Raw genomic sequence first — 19,796 nt, 5'->3', positions numbered from 1 at the left:
CTTCGTCAATAGTTAATTGTCTGTCTAAGAGAATCATTTCACGTGAACGTTCAATGGTTTTTTCATTTGTGGCGGTAAACGGTCGTCTGGCTCCTTCATCGTGCGTAACACTTGTGCGAACATTTCGGAATTTTTAAATCCATTCGTAGACACTCCGTTGTGGCAAAACTGTTCCCGAACTGTACCGAAAGTCTTCGATGAAATTCGGCCCCTGATACCCCTTCCGACCACAAAAAACGGATCACTGAACGTTGCTCTTCTTTGGTGCAAATAGACAGCGGAGCAGCCATGATTAACAGCACGGCAGCGATAACCAAACTAACCTAGCAGCTTGAAAATTGCAAAGATATAACAACATATAAACAAAGCACGCGTCACTAACGTAAAACGACAGTACTACCGAAATAAACAAAAGTGAGTACATTGTGGATAATAATTGACTTAGCCTCGTAGTTACTTGACTGCAACAACTAAGACAAATCTCCTGCCTGTCGTTGCTGAGTAAACTCCTGTTGTTATTGCAGTTTCAGAAATATAACTGCTCGCAGGGATCAATCACATAACAGATATTACTCAGTCCACTGATATTAATGAGACCACCTCCTCTGTTCGACATCAGCCTGCAATAACCACACACAGGCGGCAGGTGGCACCTCTATCAGGAGGAGGGGGGGGGGGGGGTACATAAAACGCGTCGGGGGATGCGACAAACAGTGCGATCGTTGTCGTAATGCGGAAACGGAGCGATATCTGACGTCCAAAACGGCATGATCATTTGCTTTCCGGCCAAGGGTGGAAGCAATTTCGAAGTGGGTAAGTTCGTAAACTGTTCGCGTCCCGCCAGGGTTACAGTACACGGTGTATGGCAAAATGACGCTACTCGGAAGTGACGTCCAGGCAACTGCGGTGCAGTATGGGCCGTAGATGATAGGGATAAACGACGACTGAGGAGATGAGTTCGAGCAAATAGACTTGCAACTGTTAAGCAACTGACCGTCCCGATGGACCAAGGGGCCATCAACAGCGTCTCATGAACGACCATTCAGTGAAAGTTGCTGACAAGGGAAACTCCCTATCGCACCCCCCCCCCTCCCCCCCCCCCCCCAGTGCATAGCCCTTAAAAAAATGAACACAGATCAAGCATAAAAACTGGAAGAAGGCGTACTGAAATTTGAAAAAAGAAGCAAAAAAAACAGAAACACTGAACGGTACAAGCCCAAGATGTCCAAAATCGAGCGAACTACCAGAAGCATGGCGTCGTGATTCTGTGGTCACCGTCTTGGACTGGGAAGCGGTAGATCCGTTTTCAATCCTCCCTCGTGGCCCTTTTTTTCACAAAATTGTGAACTTTCCGGCCAGTCACTGATGTTTCTACTCTCCTTCTGTAATCTTGGCAGTTGTCATACTATACATTGGTTACAGAATATGAGTCATGTGGTAAGAACGAATTACCGTGGCAAGTAAATGTGGTAAATTGTGAGAGCAGGTGAGATGCCGTATAGACCTCTCATAGAAATAAAAACAACAAATAAACGGGTGTAAATTTTATTACAACTAAGGCATTCAGGAATCAAAACTTCCAAACCGGAATAGAAAGAGTTACAGCATGTGGTACTTTTGTACGTCTGGAGGTCCATTTCCTGCACTTCGCTGTTGCAAACGAACCTTACACCATGACACAGACACAAATTTGAATACAGCGCACAGATACGTTAAGGACTGGACGGACAGTTCATAATTTTGTGAAAAAAAATTATGGGCCTCGGATCTCCCCCTTCGCAGTCCAACACCGTAACCACACATCTAAGACGGCCTGGCTGTATAAATTCGCACTAAATTGCACATCTTGAGATTGGACCACTGTTTCTATTTTCCTCCTTTTTTCACAGTTCAGTGCACCTTCTTCCTCATTTCATGCTTGATCTGTGTTCAGTTTTTGACGGGCTATCCACTGAGTCTAATCTTCCTGGCAGATTAAAACTGTGTGCCCGACCGAGACTCGAACTCGGGACCTTTGCCTTTCGCGGGCAAGTGCTCTACCATCTGAGCTACCCAAGCACTACTCACGCCCCGTCCTCACTGCTTTAGTTCTGGCAGTACCTCGTCTCCTACCTTCCAAACTTTACAGAAGCTATCCTGCGAACTTTTCAGAACTACCACTCCTGAAAGAAAGGATATTTCGGAGACATGGCAGAGCCACAGTCAGGGGGTTGTTTCCAGAATGCGAAATTCACTCTGCAGCGGAGTGTGCGCGCTGATATGAAGCTTCCTGAGAGATTAAAACTGTGTGCCGGACCGAGACACGAACTCGGGACCTTTGCCTTTCGCGGACAAGTGCTCTAAAGCTGTGAGGACGGGGCGTGAGTCGTGCTTGGGTAGCTGAAATGGTAGAGCACTTGCCCGCGAAAAGCAAAGGTCCCCAGTTCGAGTCTAGGTCCGGCACGCAGTTTTAATCTGCCAGGAAGTTTCATATCAGCGCACACTCCGCTGCAGAGTGGAAATCTCATTCTGGCTATCCACTGAGTCATCTTACCACTAACCTTGTGAGTATGGGGTCCGGGTTCGCACGAGACGCCTGGTTCATGCACCCATGTTGACTCCTGTGCATCGGTGACTAACTTGGAAATTGTACACCCATACCGCAACTGGATGTCCAATAGTGGCGAAAGGTGGCCTTTTCAGATGAATCACGTTCTATGCTGTCTCGGATAGATGGCCATTCACGTGTATGACGTGGAACGTCTGAAAGCAAACACCTTGAAAGAATCGTCGGAAGGAGAATGTTTACGTAGCATTCTCTGGGTGTTCTGCTCATTCTGGAAGATACAATGGACCAAGATCCTTGGGGACCTTGTACACTCCTACATGCAGTTTGTTTCTTCTCGGCGTAATGGCATCTACCAGCAACACTATGCAACTTATCACACAGCTCGCAGTGTGCATGCGTGATTCGAACAGCATCAGGATGAGCTTACCGTACTCCCCCGGCCACCAAACCCACCGGATTTAAACCCAGTCGAGAATTTGTGGGATCACCTCAATGGACCTGTTCGCGCCATGGGTCCTCAACCAAGGGACCTAGCATAGCACTGGAGTCTACATGGCTCCACATCCTTGTTACATTTCAGAATTTCACTTATACTCTCCCTGAACGTCAGGCAGCAGTCTGCGCTGCAAAAGGCGGTTATTAATGCCCATAATACATGTATTCATTTCTCTCTGAACAACGCTTAGTTATTTTTATGCCTTTAGCAAAGTCCATGTCTCACTGCCTTAACTCAAAGGTGATTATAAATCTTTCCGTTTTATGCACATGTAAAACTTACTTTCGGTAACCCATTTCGTTTACCAAAACTATCCTAGACCATATTTAGTCTTCTGCTTTTTTCTTTTTGTCCATCCTGTCATTTTGGACGGTCCTAAATACCGTAACTCATTAAGTGCTTCTGTGCCTTATTAATATGTTCTATTTTCTTCCTAATGTGATGATTATAGGCTATTTTCTGTTATTAGAATAGATATGCAATTCTAGCTCCAAACTTAATCTATTTACTTTTTCTCTTAATTTTTGTTCATTTTTACCACAGGTACACAGTAGGTCGTTATCAACAAAGTGGTGTTCCTTCAGTGTGTTGTTGTGGTCTTCAGTCCTGAGACTGGTTTGATGCAGCTCTCCATGCTACTCTATCCTGTGCAAGCTTTTTCATCTCCCAGTACCTACTGCAACCTACATCCTTCTGAATCTGCTTAGTGTATTCATCTCTTGGTCTCCCTCTACGATTTTTACCCTCCACGCTGCCCTCCAATACTAAATTGGTGATCCCTTGATGCCTCAGAACATGTCCTACCAACCGATCCCTTCTTCTGGTCAAGTTGTGCCACAAACTTCTCTTCTCCCCAATCCTATTCAATACTTCCTCATTAGTTATGTGATCTACCCATCTAATCTTCAGCATTCTTCTGTAGCACCACATTTCGAAAGCTTCTATTCTCTTCTTGTCCAAACTATTTATCGTCCATGTTTCACTTCCATACATGGCTACACTCCATACGAATACTTTCAGAAATGACTTCCTGACACTTAAATCAATACTGGATGTTAACAAATTTCTCTTCTTCAGAAACGCTTTCCTTGCCATTGCCAGCCTACATTTTATATCCTCTCTACTTCGACCATCATCAGTTATTTTGCTCCCCAAATAGCAAAACTCCTTTACTACTTTAAGTGCCTCATTTCCTAATCTAATTCCCTCAGCATCACCCGACTTAATTAGACTACATTCCATTATCCTTGTTTTGCTTTTGTTGATGTTCATCTTATATCCTCCTTTCAAGACACTGTCCATTCCATTCAACTGCTCTTCCAAGTCCTTTGCTGTCTCTGACAGAATTACAATGTCATCGGCGAACCTCAAAGTTTTTATTTCTTCTCCATGAATTTTAATACCTACTCCGAATTTTTCTTTTGTTTCCTTTACTGCTTGCTCAATATACAGATTGAACAACATCGGGGAGAGGCTACAACCCTGTCTTACTCCCTTCCCAACCACTGCTTCCCTTTCATGTCCCTCGACTCTTATAACTGCCATCTGGTTTCTGTACAAATTGTAAATAGCCTTTCGCTCCCTGTATTTTACCCCTGCCACCTTTAGAATTTGAAAGAGAGTATTCCAGTCAACATTGTCAAAAGCTTTCTCTAAGTCTACAAATGCTAGAAACGTAGGTTTGCCTTTCCTTAATCTGTCTTCTAAGATAAGTCGTAAGGTCAGTATTGCCTCACGTGTTCCAGTGTTTCTACGGAATCCAAACTGATCTTCCCCGAGGTTGGCTTCTACTAGTTTTTCCATTCGTCTGTAAAGAATTCGTGTTAGTATTTTGCAGCTGTGACTTATTAAGCTGATAGTTCGGTAATTTTCACATGTGTCAACACCTGCTTTCTTTGGGATTGGAATTGTTATATTCTTCTTGAAGTCTGAGGGTATTTCGCCTGTTTCATACATCTTGCTCACCAGATGGTAGAGTTTTGTCAGGACTGGCTCTCCCACGGCCGTCAGTAGTTCCAATGGAATATTGTCTACTCCGGGGGCCTTGTTTCGACTCAGGTCTTTCAGTGCTCTGTCAAACTCTTCACGCAGTATCATATCTCCCATTTCATCTTCATCTACATCCTCTTCCATTTCCATAATATTGTCCTCAAGTACATCGCCCTTGTATAGACCCTCTATATACTCCTTCCACCTTTCTGCTTTCCCTTCTTTGCTTAGAACTGGGTTTCCATCTGAGTTCTTGATATTCATACAAGTCGTTCTCTTATCTCCAAAGGCCTCTTTAATTGTCCTGTAGGCGGTATCTATCTTACCCCTAGTGAGATAGGCCTCTACATCCTTACATTTGTCCTCTAGCCATCCCTGCTTAGCCATTTTGCACTTCCTGTCGATCTCATTTTTGAGACGTTTGTATTCCTTTTTGCCTGTTTCACTTACTGCATTTTTATATTTTCTCCTTTCATCAGTTAAATTCAATATTTCTTCTGTTACCCAAGGATTTCTACTAGCCCTAGTCTTTTTACCTACTTGATCCTCTGCTGCCTTCACTACTTCATCCCTCAAAGCTGCCCATTCTTCTTCTACTGTATTTATTTCCCCCATTCCTGTCAATTGCTCCCTTATGCTCTCCCTGAATCTCTGTACAACCTCTGGTTCTTTTAGTTTATCCAGGTCCCATCTCCTTAAATTCCCACCTTTTTGCAGTTTCTTCAGTTTTAATCTACAGGTCATAACCAATAGATTGTGGTCAGAGTCCACATCTGCCCCTGGAAATGTCTTACAATTTAAAACCTGGTTCCTAAATCTCTGTCTTACCATTATATAATCTATCTGATACCTTTTAGTATCTCCAGGGTTCTTCCATGTATACAACCTTCTTTCATGATTCTTAAACCAAGTGTTAGTTATGATTATGTTGTGCTCTGTGCAAAATTCGACCAGGCGGCTTCCTCTTTCATTTCTGTCCCCCAATCCATATTCACCTACTACGTTTCCTTCTCTCCCTTTTCCTACACTCGAATTCCAGTCACCCATGACTATTAAATTTTCGTCTCCCTTCACAATCTGAATAATTTCTTTTATTTCATCATACATTTCTTCAATTTCTTCGTCATCTGCAGAGCTAGTTGGCATATAAACTTGTACTACTGTAGTAGGCGTGGGCTTCGTATCTATCTTGGCCACAATAATGCGTTCACTATGCTGTTTGTAGTAGCTTACCCGCATTCCTATTTTCCTATTCATTATTAAACCTACTCCTGCATTACCCCTATTTGATTTTGTGTTTATAACCCTGTAGTCACCTGACCAGAAGTCTTGTTCCTCCTGCCACCGAACTTCACTAATTCCCACTATATCTAACTTCAACCTATCCATTTCCCTTTTTAAATTTTCTAACCTACCTGCCCGATTAAGGGATCTGACATTCCACGCTCCGATCCGTAGAACGCCAGTTTTCTTTCTCCTGATAACGACATCCTCTTGAGTAGTCCCCACCCGGAGATCCGAATGGGGGACTATTTTACCTCCGGAATATTTCACCCAAGAGGACGCCATCATCATGTAATCATACAGTAAAGCTGCATGCCCTCGGGAAAAATTACGGCTGTAGTTTCCCCTTGCTTTCAGCCGTTCGCAGTACCAGCACAGCAAGGCCGTTTTGGTTATTGTTACAAGGCCAGATCAGTCAATCATCCAGACTGTTGCCCTTGCAACTACTGAAAAGGCTGCTGCCCCTCTTCAGGAACCACACGTTTGTCTGGCCTCTCAACAGATACCCCTCCGTTGTGGTTGCACCTACGGTACGGCTATCTGTATCGCTGAGGCACGCAAGCCTCCCCACCAACGGCAAGGTCCATGGTTCATGGGGGGGTCCTTCAGTGTAGTGCATTAATACAAGTTCCTTAGTCATTCAGTCGGTTTGAGGATCTGAAAATTTCACGTACAGCTTCTGCTAATACTTTTTGTAATGTACCTAACTTTCAAGCCAGAGCTTCCCGTTATCCTGATAAAATACAGTGTAAGATGTAGAATTAGTGGATGTATTCCTCAGCATCTGGCCCTGTTTATCAAGGGTCGTAACTCAAGATTTTGTTGAAATTATTAATCCTACACAAAGTGGTTATTCAAAACCGTTGTTCCGATATTTTCTACGACTCGCACAGTATTAGAATTTGGCAGTTAACAAATAAAAGCTAGTTGTATCTTAATTTGATTTTGTCGTAAGAGAATCACTTTTCCTTCTCAAGTGAGGCACAAACATCCCTCACAACAACCTGCCTTCGCCCTACGTCGTTACCTGTTGGTCACTGTAATAGACGTGTACGGGGATTAATATTAATTTAGTGTCATGTTTTGTTAAGAGTAAGAACTATTTCAGAAACTACTTGTGGTTTTGCATTTGAGCAATACGTGAAGTAAGAATTCGAAAACGAAAACCCTACGTTTAAAAGTGGTAACAAGTGCTATTGATTATATATATATATATATATATATATATATATATATATATATATATATATATATATGGTAATTTTAGAGTGCCCTGCATACAAAACGATATCAACAATGCCACCTATACCAGGATGAGAACGCTCCGTTCATTTCATTCAAGACGCAAGTATGTTTTCTCGGCACCACGGCACAAAGTAGGAGTACAGAATTAAACAAAACTGTATTTACACATGTTGTCACAAGGCAAGAGTCAGCCTCGCAAAGCATGCAAAAATGTCTAATATGAAAACACGAAATATTTCACAGTAGTCTGTCAGTGATTCACAAATACCGATTTTCCTATGCAGTTGATGCCAAGGAAAAAATTGCTGTTTAGCTGACTGTTTACAGGTAATTTCTGTCTGTTATCATCTTCAAGGCCTTTGGCCTGTTCTCCCACAGAATTATTCATGCTATCTCTTTAAACGGCTTCCAATATTATGTAATGTGCAGCTTTATCTCTCTCTCTCTCTCTGTACAGTTGAAAATTTGTTGTTTGTATGGTTCTGTTCAGAGTTAGATATCGGGTCAGCAGAAGCAATTTCCTAGTAGCAAGGTATCACAGTAAAAGTAAAGGAAAAGAATACGAAAGTTGTTAGACTGTAATTATATCACTTAAAAATATCTTTTTGCTGTTACAACTTTTCTCTCGGGCCGTGGTCATTCAGCCATCTCAGTATTAATGCCAATTATAACGATACTGAAGTGAGTACAATACAACACCCAGTCTACGAACGGAGAAAATCTCCGACTTGGCCAAGAATCGAACCCGGGTCCCTTCACTTAGTGATCCTGCGCGCTGACCACGCAGCTACTCAGCTGGACACGTTAGAACTTATATTGCATTCCTCGTCCGTTAGGGACACAACAGAAAAATATTACTGCATGCAAACATGGTATGTAAGTAGCAGTCATGTTTTAGTAAGTAAATAAAAACAGTTTATTCAATCTTCTTTGCCTAAATGTGTAAACTGAAGTCCCACTCTCGCTTCTTTTTGTATGTCGGGGATGTCTCAGGAACTATTGTTGGAATTTTGGTCGTGGAATTGTTGGACCGATATCTTGACAGTATCGATATCGGTAACAGGCAAAATCGTCTCAGGATGGATGAACTATCGATGTACACAATTAAGTTTGCAGGGAACACTCAATGCGCTAGTCCTCCTCGCACTTGGCCAGTTTTTTATATTGTGGCTTACTACCTAAAGTTAGCACACCGATTTCTAATTCCTCTGCTATATTATTGCAACAGCTCCTGCTTAAATTTATTTTTCTTACACTATTGAGCAGCTAAATAAGAAATACACGTGAAAATCTCTGTCACGCCAAATGGAAATATTCGGCTCGCCACAAGACTGGCGTGACTTCAGACTTTGTACTGGCTGTAGGAATGGCCATGGAGCGCTGAAGGGACAAGACGGACGATATCAACGCGTTTGATCGTAGCTACATCACGGATGCAGGACAGCCCATCTGCAGTCCTGCAGGCTTCCGGCTTAATACATGCCACCGACCGAGGATGTTCCTCGATTCGATAAAAACCGCCTCCCGCAGTGTCAACTGCAACGTATTGGTGACAGGACTCACCTTCCACTTTAGTTAGTGCCCTGGCCTCGCTCCCGTGGGCAGAGGTGACCAAGTGGTTTTCGCTATACCGGAGACCTTCGCAAAAGCATTCGGCAACCTTTTGGACTCCTCGGGCTCACGTGCAGCCTACTTGGCCCCTGCACGCCGTAGCGTCGCGCACTTGCCCTGTCCCAGCAACGGACGGCTCCGCTAGCAGAAGCCGCCACTTCCAAGGGATCTATTCGCGTCCACGCACATGTGACCAGAGTATTCCACTGCCGGCCGCTGTGAAGGTCGGCGTCAGTCGGAGTCAGTTCTTCCGGCTTCGAAAGCCTCTCCTAGCCTCCGGGCGGGTGGTACTCACCCTATCGTCTTAGGACGCTCTCGAAGCCCATCGTAAGGACCGACACCGCTGTTTGCTGCATTCGTCGTTGTTTCCTTGGTGCAATCAGACCGTATCCAGGATAGGGTTTTCTGTGCTATGCTGGTGTTATTCAGGACAGCTATATTGGACATAGAATATTTTCCATAGAAGTGTATTTGTCTATGAAGATACTAATTGTGTTACTTTGTCAGACTCTGGAATCACCATACTGTCAAGTCTTCATACCTGTGAGACACTGTAATTATGATTTTGTTTTATCGAAGCAGACGTTTCTTTCCTTGGTCAATAAATCAATAAACTGTTGTAAACTTTGATCACTGTCTTCCTTGTGTCGGTGTGAGCGACACAGCAGTCTGAGCATTTCCACATGTGCAGAACACGTACGATAAAGCTGCCTGATGGGTAGCCGTACTGACTGCACCTGCCCGTGAGTGAAAGGGCACTCCTCAGTGTCCGTGTGCTAAGGGCAACATTGGAACAGCCCCTGCAGAATGACTAACCAATCGCCAGTTCGTTTCTGGACAAAAACCGAACAACAACCATACTATTCGGAACCAGCTCCCCAATTTTGCTAGTACAGTAACTGATACCTGCAAGTCTACTATGGGGGATTTTCCGAAAATAAGTTTCGTCATTGTTTTCACATGGGACTACATTGGTTTGAAGAAACCACTCTGTGCCAGGGACTGTCACATGGCCTGCTCCACATCAACACTGGTTTGGCAGTAATGTCCCAAAAGTTCGGCTTTCAGTGCAGGGAATAGGTGACAGTCCGATGGGGCAATATCAGGGCTTTAGACTGGGTGAGCCCGCACAGGTTCAAATTCGTTGTTTCGGATGGGAGAGATTGGTTCATCTGGCCTATAGCCTTGAGCTTGTCCCATTGGACTTTCACCTGTTCCCTGCACTGAAAGCCACACTTTCGGGACGTCATTTCCAAACCAATGCTGAAATGGAGCAGGCTGTGCGACGGCCCCATGCATCGCAGGGCACCACTACAACACTACAACAAATGTCTGCGTCAGTGGCGACTATGTAGAATAATTCTGCACGGTGTGTAGTTTATGATGCCATGGCGTCTTTGTTTTTGGCAATACAGTTTCTGTGTGAAAAGTAAAGAAAAAACTTACTTTTGGGTGCCCCTTATGCATATGACACCAAAGGATTAGAAATACCAGCACTGGATGCTTCCATCGTGGAGAAACGTAGGCTGGACTTGACAAGTCATACATGTTGAAACATGTAGATAACAGGGCATGACTGCATCAAAAGCACATGAAGCGACACTTCCTGCTTGCCAACATAGCACTGGCGAGAAAGATGGTTTGAGAGAAGGTTCAATGGGATAAACTAAGGCTGTCATTGGTAAACGATTCGGTACATCAGTCAGCATCCTGCAAGTGACACATGCCTTCTGTTATTCCTTCACAGAAGGCATCACTCGCCAACTACATCAGACTTGTTTGAGGAACATCCTAGAGCCCTGTACAATCCCTCTTCCTTTCGTCACCTGGTAGCAGCCCCATCTGCTGGCCTTGTGTAGCATTATATTGTGTCTAAAACCTGAAGAGCGAGCAGCAGTTGTAGTTGGGGAAGTGGCCATTCTCTGAAGGACGCTACAGCTACCTTACAGGATGAGTGAGAATCAATTTCCTATCTAGCAGTGCAGTCCATGTGCGTTTCTTGTGTTAGCTGTTGTAACTTCCTATATCATACAGTGTTATCGCTTTTGATGGAGAAAATAAGCACTCCCATGCATGTGTGTCTGCACTCACTCCATGTCACTGATTATTTATAGGGTACGTTATGGAATGTTGATATACCTTTGTGAAATAGTGTGTATATAGATGGGACAACCAACTGTTTCCAACAACCGATTGGCCAGTCGATCGCTGAGTCGGTTTTTTTTTTTTCAGTCGAATGAAACAACTGTATGAAACTATTCTATGTATGGCCATGTCAGTTTCCTGGTTAAGTGGTTTCACTTAATGTGAGACAACCGACCGACACAAGTATCTGTCGGTTACGTCAGCAAAATGAATGTTTCCACCGAGTCTCTGGGTTCGAGTGCTTTCACTTACATATATATACTTGTTCCCCTTTTCTGTGGGGGCGGGTGCCTAGCCCCACCGCCGTAACCTGCTCCTGCTGCTGCAAGGGCCAGGATTACAGCCGGCGCGAGGAGATGGCACGATGGCTGGTACGAGCGTAACACTGCCAGGACCACCAGCGCTAGCGGTAACTGACTACCTCCTCCCGCCGTCTGCCACCCTGGCGCTTACAGCAGCGGGATGCTGACGTCAAGCCAGAGATTAATGGACATCAATCACATCTCGTCACTAAAACGGAATGCAAACAGTTGCAAAATGGTAGCAGTATTCCTTTCTTCTTCACGTACCGCTTTTGTGAACTTTCATGCTGGGCCAACTTTGTACTCCCAACGAAGCTTTTACGTGTACCCTGGTTGGTACACCACTGCCTTATTTCAACTAATGAAAGTACTACAGACTGGTTTCACTCACAAAAATATCTGAGTAATTTAGACAACTAAACCACTAAACAGTGATTCCAGTTAAATGAATGAAAACATACTTCAACCAGCACATGAAAAGAATGAATGTATAACAAACACAGTAAGTATGCAGAACACCACTGGACTGTTTCGACTGTTTTCATTCGGTTGCTCCCAGAGGCTGGTTTCAAGCGAAAGAAGTGAACGAATAATAATACAACCGATGCGTAAAACTACACCCGACTAAATCAACTGTTTCCATTTAATTGCTCCCATAGATTTGTTTCACTCAAAATAATGAATGAATAATTCAGCCGATATTTAAAACTAAAAGCAAATGAGTAGATTGTTTTCTAACAACTGACCAACAACAGACCGAATCGATTGTTTTCATTCGCTTGTGCCCATCACTTATAGCGAGAGGGAGAATCGCCTGCTCGTACTCCAGTTTGCAGACAGATTATACCCACAGTTAAAATACGACTGTGTTGAAAATTTCTGACATTGTAACTATTTGGGTTTTGTACACCATTCTGCATATTTTTGTGACAGTTATTACACAAGTGCTTGTGTTATTATGAATACCTAACATTGCCGGCCGGAGAGCGATCAACCAATTCAATGTAAGAAAGCTTCTGAAATGAATTTTTTTATTGCATTGATTGCGTGTATGTACACCGGATTGCTAGCTTAGACAGGACTAAGATCCATTTTCAGATGATTTCATAAACTGTATAAGGTGGAACTGAAGGTGGCAGATTACTGCTGTTGAAACTGGTAATCCAGTATACATACATGCGATCAAGGCAACAACAAAAACTTCATTTCAGAATCTTTCTTTACATTTCTTGTGTTATATTTTAGGAAATAACAGCATTTTAATTTTGCAGGACGAATAACGTTGCATCTGCACAGTTAGAATCGTGTGTTTTCCTACGTTAATCTGATAGAGCAATATGTTTAAATAGCCATAAGAATTGCACTCAGCAGTTTCGATGAAACAGTTCAGATTTTTATGCAAAAGGTTACATTAATATTTTTAGTTTTACGAAAAAATGGTTTTCAACAAAATACTGCACAAAATGTACGTATATTTCAGGATAATGTTAATGCCATGAAAATTCAAATTCCCTGCATCTGAATTTCACTTTTTGATGTATTTTTGTTTATTATACACGTAATAATAAAAACACAAAAACTCCAACAAAACATTCAAAACATGAAAATTCTTTGCATCCACTATAAATTTTTGTGAGGAAACCAAGCTACACTGGCTTCTTGCAACAATGACAAATGTAAGACGTCATTCTCTTCTTTTTTGGGGTACAGGTCGAGCATATTTCGCTTTTTTCCTATCGTTGAACGACGACTTATAATCTTTGTTCTGTTACACCCAAAACCCCAAAACATGGTGAATGGATACACAAAATTCACGGACTACGTGACAGTTGTTGACTCACTTTTTATTCGTGGTGTCACCAACGCGTTTGCAGGGGAAAATAAGGTTCAAATGGCTCTGAGCACTATGGGACTTAACCTTTGAGGTCATCAGTCCCCTAGAACTTGGAACTACTTAAACTTAACTAACCTAAGGACAGCACACACATCCATGCCCGAGGCAGGATTCGAACCTGCGACCGTAGCGTTCGTGCGGTTCCAGACTGTAGCGCCTAAAACCGCTCGGCCACCCCGGCCGGCCGTTGCAAGCAAAATTAGAGGGGATCACCTGAGTATCGTCTTTCTAGGAATTGTGAAAGACAACGCATTCACCCAACTTACGTCCAACATAATGCCATTGGCCATTGTTCATAGTGGCTTCGACCACCAGCGATATTTGTTTCAACTAAATTTATTTCTAGCAGAACCCTAACTAAAGATTCAGTCTCTACAATTCTGACTTCATCATTTTGATCATTTGTTTAGTTCAAGAATTTCACAGGTGGGAAAACAAAGTCGTCTTCACTTTCGCACTATTCCTATCCTGAATTATGTTCACTTCCAAGGTCTTGTCACTATCCAGTCAAACATCACTTCCTAAACTGTCCTCAGACGATTTTAAAACACTATCGTCAAAGTCATGGGCCGTAACATGAACAGCAGACGAAGACTTGGCTATTGAATCCATAACGAAAGTCGCAGGTGCAGCCTCAGTGACCGCTTTCACGAAAGTAGCAGTAATTAGTATAGGTTCACATCACATTAAAGCGGCTACTGACGAAGGAAATCACTGCGCTTCGGGAAAGAACAACTCGCTGTAATATTCTACCGCACCCTTATGCATTAGTAACAGAGCAACAATAATCGCTAGCGGTCTGTAAGAACGCATCTGAGACGTTAAGGTTTTACCGAACTGTCAGCTGCTCGCGCCTGCCACTCTCCCCCGCTATGACACAGTGCCCCCTCCCACACCACCACCCTTCAACAATGCCAAGTTGCCGACAATATTGACCGTTTGTGTTCTGTTACAACCATTTGTGTCAACTTTGTCGCGTAAGGTAAACTTGCGATAGAAAATACCCGAAACGTAACCACGAGGAGAACCTTTCCTGGCACCCTTTTATGAGAAAAAGCAGTTCAGTTTAATGACAAACGTTGAGGGAACTCTAAACACTGCATAGCACACACGATATGTGTTAGACTGCTATATCCTGCTCCAACCAATCTGAGTTGTCGACGTCGGTTGAGCGGTCATCCTTAAGCAGTCGTGGATGAAGATGGGCACAAAAAGCTTTTGATGTCTTTCTAGTCAATGCTGCGATGCATCTAGCCCAAACTTGGCACTGTGCACCGTTATAATTGAGGATGGCTCCTGTACGCAAAGACGGTGAGTGCTAGGGAATGTAGAAGAGATGATTGTTGCTTAAGCGTGGCGGCAAAAACCTTCAGCGTTACCAAGCCGTACGAAGTGTTACTGCGGAGAACAATGAATAAAATTGCATTTCGACTGAAGCACGGCCAAGTCGCAGTCTGGACACTAACTTTTATCGCCGTTCAACGCTAAACATGGAAGGCTTCCGGAGAAAGACTGAATCTCACTGGCTGCCGAGGCTTATAAGAAGGTTATGTGCTGGCACGTGATGTGCACAATAGATATGGTTGTGCGTGAGTCCCTGTTGAAAGTCAAAATATACTATATATATATATATATATATATATATATATATATATATACACTTGCAATTGACCTAGTGTTCAGTTCTAGATATTAATTTCCAGTTTCAGCAGGTTCTTTCCAAACATTATCCGATTAGCTGCTCAAAGATAAGTTATTGTTCTCTGTCTATCTGTAGCTCAGTGCTTCCAACGTAAATGGCTCCAAGCTGACGCATAATATCTCATTAATTTCGCTCCTAAATCTTCTTTACATATATTAAGCATCAGTAATCAGGGTTGTGTAGGTATCATTGTGAATACGATTACCCATTAACGAACATTCTGTTTTGCTGCCTGCAGGAATAACATTTAAATCACTGAAGGTAAAAGATTCAAGGGCGTTAGCCAGTGTTATATTACACTTCATTTCTTCTACACGACCAATGAGTGTTCAGCTAACTGTGAACACCACAGAATCTGAGAAATCCCAGGATGGGGGTTGAAACGTTGATCGTGTAGAACGAATTGAAGTGTAACATGCTGCGACCTACCATCCTTAAGTGTAAAATCACCTATTTCACTTCCTACATCTGTTTGATGAGAGAGTAACACCACCTCCTATTCACGTTGACAACTGCTTCATATACAACCAAATAACGTGACAGCGGTGCCTGATAACAACAGACAAACAAAATTTATATCAAACTATGTTGCAGTGTTGATTCTAATGTAGCTTCTTCCACTGATTGTCCGCATCACGTTCTAACATTACAACAATGTTTAGCACTGGGCATCGTTACCATAATACTTATTATTTGTTGCACATTTGATGATAGCCAAGCTCCCTAATTCTGAATCAGTCGGGGCTGTTTAAGGCCCAAGCGAAACTAGCCGCAGCTTGGGATGTCAAGATAAGAGTTGGGATGCGAAGCTGAGGGGGTCGTCAAGCGGCCCAAGTACAAGATTGACATAAAGTGCGTATCACAGTCAGTAGGAAAATTGAGACGGGCGAAAGTGTACGAGAGAAAATGGAGTGGGAGGGCAGGGGCGCTAAATTATAATTCGCTCCAGTGGAACAATTTTCTCCAAACGGCCGTAGTAGTCGACCGACTTTGGACAGCTAGTATTTTGAGTACGACCACAGACAACGTCATTGGTCTAACAATGAAAATACTGTGCACAGCCTCGTAGTATAAATGGTTCAAATGGCTCTGAGCACTATGGGACTTAACATCTTAGGTCATCAGTCCCCTAGAACTTAGAACTACTTAAACCTAACTAACCTAAGGACACCACACACATCCATGCCCGAGGCAGGATTCGAACCTGCGATCGTAGCAGTCCCGCGGTTCCGGACTGCAGCGCCTAGAAGCGCACGGCCGCCGCGGCCGGCGCCTCGTAGTATAAATTATATGATTGTATTGTTGCATTGCCAGGACTATGATTTTTAAAATATGTGGCGAAATAATTCTGGGGCCTACTGCAGCTGCTGCTTATGGTCCCCTCAGTCATGTATGATTTTATAACAAGAAGTTTAGCAAGAAGAGCAGTTGTCAGTTGCACAGGAATTTGCTTTTGGTAACTGACACACAATTTTTTGATGCTAAATACCATCTCCGAAAACGAGAAGTCCGACAAGGCAGTTTCGTCATACCTTTTAAGCATTCCTCCCAGTCACTTTCACAGTACAGTGATGTCCGGTGTGAAGTACAAAGCACATGTGTAGTAACAGCATTGCAGGAGGTAGGCAGAGCACGTTCCCTGCTTCCACATCCCTTCTCCCCCCCCCCCCCCCCCCCCCCACACGCACACCCCTTCTTCCCTCCGCCACACTATGTGATGGGCAGTTTTCTTCCTCCTCTTCAATCTGGTCTTTCCTCTAAGTTAAATAAGCTACTTTTACGTATTTGTTTTGTTACACATCATGGGACATTTCTACGCATGGGACAGTATTCAAAATAAAATGTACTGCTTCTCACTGCAAATTATCATTGTGTGGAAGGGGAGTGTAGAAACAGGTTATACAATTTCCTGCTCAAATTGCGCAACCCAGACATTCCATTAATTGTTGGGCAAACCAAACAAAGCTTTTGGATGAAATGAACAAACTTTACTTCTCTGTATGGTTAATGCTTTTTTCGGTATTTTATGTACTGAAGTATTGTACGGTTTGTTCACGACATCCTGATCATCGACAGTCTCAGAGTCAGTAAGTCAGTGAATAAACAAGTCTGTGAGGGGAACGAGGGGCGGAAGGTGGGGGGGGGGGGGGGGAGCGAGAGGCATTCGAACTTTCCGCTTTGGCACTTCAGGGCACGACAGTCACTTCGTAATGATTGCTGTATACAAGGGAACAGGACCGGACACAAAACACTCGTGGCCCGAAGTCGACTGATTAGCGGCTTTAGCCGATCCACAAGTAGGCAGTCCTTGCTCAGGACATTGTGAACGAATAGTAGCATCTATCATTGCATAACATGGAACTATGTACCTATAAACACTATTTGAGAGCGCCTTAAAAGGGGAATAGAGAAATATGGCGCTTGTTTTGGTGTAAAATGAATCTGTACACAAAACGGAGGGAGTAAATACGTTAAATATGAACGCCAAACCTGTCGACACAGAACAGTTCCATCTGATTACCCTTGTAAAGCAGTCTAATGGAGCAGTTCCATCTGATTTCCCTTGTAAAACAGGCTAATGGGGAAGAACATGCATTGTATAGGCTGTCCGATATTTCAAAGTTCACACATCTCTCGCTCCATCGCCATCTGCTGACGGCTACGCCAGCACCGTTCTGCCCATGTGGGCAATTGCTAACGGTACGCCACATTTTAACGTCCTGTCCGAATTTTAATACAATGCGCGTTGATCTTGGCATGCCATGTACTCTGGATGCCATTTTAGCGGATGACCCAGGAGCAGCTGCTCGCGTTCTTCGTTTTATCCACTTGACAAACCTGTCTAAGGACATTTAATTATGCTGTTTTTTTAATCCTATGCCTGTTAATATGTCTTTTATAGTGTTGTCCCTTTTAGTTGCTGTTTTAACCTTGTGCCTCGCGGTGCATTCCTAACTTACTCTGGGCGCTAATGACCATTGTAGCTGTGCGCCCTAAAACCACAAAAAAAAAACATCTCTCGCTGTGCAGGCAAAAAATTTACAGCATTTTATAAGAAGCTGCATTTCTGTTTTCAACGACCCTTCAATTCCGATGGCGTTAAAAACATAAAATGCCTGCGGTGAAGCAAGCAGAAGACATGATTGGGTTTCAATGTAACGTGATCCACGTGCACACCATACGTCGCTATGTAAATGATGAAAGGTGGCAGTTCTCTGTGACAGGTACAGTGTCCAGAAGAGTATAATAGTGTTGGTGTTTAGTGTTTTAAAGAGGTCTAGAAGGGTAAGTACGAATAAGGGTCGTGAGCAGCGTCGTACGTTGAGTGATTATTCTGAAGGACGCGGAGATGCCATGTTACCACCACCTGAGAGAGACTCAAAGGAGCCTCATTGCGAGTGTCCATTTGGCAAGCTGATTGAATCGTACAATATCCAGATTTTTGGGACATTCGGATCTGCCATAGGCCCAACATTGGACTATATATGAACGAGAGTCAATGTTCCGGTCGCCCCCGTCTGACCACACAAGGGATGATTGCCGTATTATGCATCAATCACATCGCATTCGCTTCTCATCTCCGTCTGCCGTCCGAGGACAAGTAATGGACTCGCCGCAGCATTCTGAGTCATCCCGCACCAATGGTCGGAGACGAGCAGCAGCCGGACTAGGCAATTTCCGCCCCCTTGGCACGCTGCATTAACACCAAAACACAAATCGTGGCTTGATCCTAGTTGTAGGTCGCCTGTCACACGGCTTCCATTGAGAACAAAGCTTTGATTCTCAATATTTCGTACAGTTATTGACTGAATTTAAAAATTTAAAATACTGCTCATTAAGAGCTGTTGTGTGAAAGGTTTAACATAGTAACTCAAATACTACAGTTAGAAACTGTGGATGTGTCTTGAGACACCGTAATAAAGGCGCGCACATTACCCAGACTATATTCATACAATATGTGAGAATCAGAACATGTATCGATTTACAACCAACATAATTTCAGACCTTTAATAAAATCTGATGAAAGGAAAAAATTTCATTGTTCATGCAGAAAACCGCAGCAACAATCATGACAATTTAATTTATTATTCCTTTACTTATAGCTCTATTCGCAACACATTTTGCAGACAGTAACCACGTACACCATTGAATGTATTTGCAAGATCGTATCACTGTACGACAAACAGTTCAGGAGACATGAAGAAGAAGAAGTACTCCGTCTTCAGGCCACGAGTGGCCTACCGGCACCATCCGACCGCCGTGTCATCCTCGGAGGAGGATGCGGATAGGAGGGGCGTGGGGTCAGCACACCGCTCTCCCTGTCGTAAGATGGTATTCTTGACCGAAGCCGCTAGTATTCGGTCGAGTAGCTCCACAATTGGCATCACGAGGCTGAGTGCACCCCGAAAAATGGCAACAGCGCATGGCGGCCTTGATGGTCGCCCATCCAAGTGCCAACCACGCCCGGCAGCGCTTAACTTCGGCGATCTCACGGGAGCCGGTGTATCCACTGCGGCAAGGCCGTTGCCAGGAGACATGAAGTGTTATACAAAAGAGGTCGATTCTTTAAATAATCAGCG

The 19,796-nt window shown here is 43.6% G+C and overlaps 1 protein-coding gene and 1 pseudogene across 1 annotated transcript in view; one reads left to right on the top strand and one right to left on the bottom strand.

Annotated features, from left to right (window-relative positions):
• Window positions 1-19,796, top strand: part of LOC124804991 (bumetanide-sensitive sodium-(potassium)-chloride cotransporter) — a 309,377-nt gene that overhangs the window by 14,632 nt on the left and 274,949 nt on the right. The gene's annotated exons all lie outside the window — the stretch shown is intronic.
• LOC124709210 lies at window positions 19,628-19,745 on the bottom strand (annotated as a pseudogene).

Source organism: Schistocerca piceifrons, chromosome 7 (genome assembly GCF_021461385.2).
Source record: "Schistocerca piceifrons isolate TAMUIC-IGC-003096 chromosome 7, iqSchPice1.1, whole genome shotgun sequence".
In the NCBI taxonomy this organism is placed as follows: Eukaryota; Metazoa; Arthropoda; class Insecta; order Orthoptera; family Acrididae; genus Schistocerca; species Schistocerca piceifrons.
Note: the sequence above shows the minus strand (reverse complement) of the source record. Positions and strands in the feature narration are given on the sequence as shown.